The sequence below is a fragment of the Labrus bergylta genome, chromosome 7 (assembly GCF_963930695.1).
Source record: "Labrus bergylta chromosome 7, fLabBer1.1, whole genome shotgun sequence".
NCBI classification, from domain to species: domain Eukaryota; kingdom Metazoa; phylum Chordata; class Actinopteri; order Labriformes; family Labridae; genus Labrus; species Labrus bergylta.
Window position 1 is genome coordinate 13446830 of NC_089201.1, and position 4093 is coordinate 13450922.

The window sequence follows — 4093 nt, forward strand, 5'->3', positions numbered from 1 at the left end:
CATTCCAGCTTCACTTTTTCCTCACTGGTGACGGCTTCTTGACAACACTCACACCGTTGCATCATCATGTTAGCTGCAGCGGAATACCTACACACACACACACACACACACACACACACACACACACACACAGACAACAGCTGTTAATTTTCGCTGTATGCTACTAATAAGCATGCATATAAGCAGCTATTTAACGGTGAATATTGTGTCCTTCATTTAAAGTGTTACCACGTGGATTACAGTTTATGGAAAGATGCAGTTTGGTGTTTCTCCACAAGATGGCAGTCCACGCTGACATCATCTCTTATATTTCAATGCTCCACATCAACCATTACAAAAAGTTCAGTCTTTAATTGACTGATTAAAGTTGTTGCAGAGGTTTGTGTTTGCAGACATGTAAGAGTATGTGAGTGTATTTTGCTTCATCAGCTCTTTTTTTATATATATTTTTCAGGCATTAACGAGATTTAGTGGAGTTTTAAACTCACTGAAACTTGCAGATGATCCGCTTTTTCTCTGTTTGTTTTTTTTTTGTTCATTGCGCTGCAGGCCTTGTTGGTAATAACCATAGACTGTAGAAATAATAACCTGCAGAGTGTACAGAGCGCTGTAGGCAGAGCAGAGGAATCATCCTGGAATTAAAGCCATCGGTCTCTGCACGATGACAGGACGCACGCGCATGGTAATATCACTGCTCTCAGGGAAACACACACATGATATTCTGTTTGATATGCATGATCACAGTTATCTCAGTTTTCATAGGAGAGAGGGAGAAACAATGTGAATGCTCGTTACAGTTTGGTTTCTGAATCTCCTGCAGCCTTTAACGTTTTTGACACCTTGTTTCCCTCTCTCTCTCTCCCTCTCCCTCCCTCCCTCTCTCTCTCTCTGTGTGTGTGTGTGTGTGTGTGTGTGTGTGTGTGTGTGTGTGTGTGTGTGTGTGTGTGTGTGTGTGTCTCTCTCTCTCTCACTTCCCCCCCGAGCCGCCTGTCTATCAGCAGTATCGTCTCTAATGTCGTTAAGAAAACGATCTCATTAATCGGCTCTAATTAGAAAATTAATCAGGAGTTTAAATCGGGCTCAGCAGAGCAGATGAAAGGCTTCACACCAGAGACTCGGCTCACACTTACTTGTTTACTCAAAGTTTATTCAAGTGTGTTTATAATAACAAGCTACACAGGAACATGTTTTTAAAGTAAGCTTGTTAGCACGTGTTCAGATGGTCACCGGGTGTTGACATGCCAATGAAAAAAGGCTGACATGTTTGTCAATCTAAGCCCCATATTTCTAATCATTAATCCCCTTTACACCCAGATGTGTAAACCACCTTAGGTTTGATATGTTTCACTGTCTTTTAACCTTTATATTATTATTATTATTATATTTATCTTTTTATAATCCTTGATTATTAAAGATGTTAGAACTGAATGAACACTAAATGACTCCTGCTCACAAGCTGAAGAGGATCTTTGAAAACTCTAATTGTAAGCATGTTACCATAAGTTCAAGAACGTTTTTCTTTTTCTTTATTTCACTCAGGGAGGCTGCAGTCGTGTTTTAGTCAAGACCACATTTACAGAGACCAGGACATATCCAAGACCAGAGAGCTCCGAGACCGAGACAAGACCAAGTCCATAAATATCCCTGAAAAATCATCATCTTGTGTTTAGGGGGCGTGTCACTCACTTAGACCGTACACTGGTTTAAAACCAAGAGTCCGCCCAGTCTGAGAGCGATACAAGACCAAGTCAAAGTTCTTTTGATTCTAAGACAAGATAGAGACCTTCAAAAAACGGTCTTGAGACCGGTCTTAAGACCAAGACCGGTCTCGAGATCGCACTAATGGGTGTAAGCATGGATACTACAGCGGCATGCTCAAGAGGCTTTCCTGAACCTGTGTCGAGAGCTGGAGATAAATGAAACCTCCCAACAGCCAATCAGAGAGATTCCTCTCACCAACCACCGACACCGATTCAACATGTCGAATCGGCCAAAAAAGACAGAGGGGGGGTGAAGGGTAGCGACGGAGCCGGACACACCACAAAAACTAGGGCGACGACCACTCACCGACGGCTGACAGTCTCTTTGGTGTGTCAGGGTCTTAAGATCGCCCCCCATTCCCCCCCTTTAGTTTCTTGTGGTCCTAAAGGTCGAATGTGTCTGTCTCATTATCATCTTTGCTTTACCTTGATGTGCTAAATGTGTCTCTGCATGTTATCTTATTGTTCAACACTTTGGTCCACTCTGCTTGTTTTTAACGTGCTCTATACATACACTTCAGAATGTCAGATTAATGTGGAGAAGGTTAAATGATGTGGCTTTTCTTTCATCGTATTTGAAGAGCTTCAAGTCATCATATCTGCAGAAAGAAACATCAGGTTTCCTCTGCTCTCCTGCACACGCAGCAGCTAAAAATATCAGGGATGCTTTTCCCTCCTCAGAAGAAGAATCTGTTCGCAGCCTTTCACTCTTATTGAGCGTGAAAACAAACTTTAAACAGAGCAGAAAAATCACAAAGTTTCATCCTCCCCTCTTTCTTCCAGCGTTGGTTGTTTTCAAGTCAAAGCCACGGAGGTGCTTCCTGTCAGTCGCCTGAGATTCTCACACAAACTCGTCTCCTCCTTCAAATGCTCTGCAGAAATGATGAGAAACAAGAAAATGTCAACATGTCTAATGAGAGGCGGAGCGGCGGGCGCAACGAAGGAGAGAATTTCTGAGGGACGGAGATGGAGAGGGAGCAGACGGAGCGGGAGAAACTTTTGACTCAATACACTGAGGAGTCATATTTCTGTTAGAGGGATTAAACTGCACTGCCTGAAGGGTGAAGCTACAGCCGACACAGTTTAATAAAAACAAATAAGTACAAACCTGAAACATGCACATCAATATCTGCTTTGGGGGATTTTAAGGGGGGGAGTTCGACGGTAAACTTAAGAGCAAAGACAAGGGTGGGAAAAAAAGAATCCAGTAACATAAAAAAAGTATAAAAAATTAAAAAAAATAATGACTGTCTGTGTGAATTATAAAAAAGAAGCAGGGGGACAAGGACACAGCCCTGAGGAGTGCCGTGTCTGACATCATAACCTTTGACATGAGACCATTCACAAAAACCTGCTGAACTCCGTCTGTTAAAAAAAGTTTAAAAGCAACATTAAAGTCTGACCCGGCAACTTAAAATAAGAGGATAGTCTCTCGATTAAAATGTGAGCGACGACATTCGGCTGCTGTTTTGGGTTCTCTCTTTGCACTACTTTTTGAGAACTAGCATGATTTAGAAAGTAGCATTCCCTCAGTGCTCCATCTGCACCCAGCCCCTCCCCTCTGTGCTCCCTCAGAAGTCACGCCCCCTTACTTACTAAACGAGCGCCGTTGCTCCAGAAGTGGACCTCAGCTCATCTCTTACATTGTGTAGAAACTACGTTGTCTCATGTCTCATTCAGCAGTAAGTAAACTCACAGTATAAACTCCGTCATCAGTGACGCTCTTTGAGTGTGGGTTAGAGCAGGCAAGAGGGAGAGAGCAAGCAGGGAGACATGGAGGCGTCTGATTGGTTCATCAGATTGGTACCTTGTGGCAGACATTGAAGTTTTGCAGGCTTACAACTGCTACATATGACGGATTCGATTTGTTCCTTTTTCAGAGAACATGAGTTATTAATTTCTGTCAGGACCTAAAGACAAATTTTAACCAAAATCTTAAAAAGGGAATTAACAACCCTACCTGTAATTAATAAAGATATTGAAACTGTGGGGATAACTGGCTGGATATCAGCTTCATTACAAAGATGGAGTTTTCATTCCTTAGATTTGACGTCAAAATCATCAGCCTACACACGCACACACTCACACACAGACACACGGAGCATCCTCTTCCTCCTCCTCCTCCTCGATGTCTCCAGCTGTCCAATGTTCTCTTTCAGATGTTTTCAGGAGGGGGAGGGAGGAGCATCCTCGTCTCTCCCCCATTGATCCTCCCTCTCCCCTCTCCCTGTGTGTGTGTGTGTGTGTGTGTGTGTGTGTGTGTGTGTGTGTATGTGTGTGTGTGTGTGTCTCTCCTCTCTCTCTCTCTCTCTCTCTCTCTCTCTCTCTCCCCC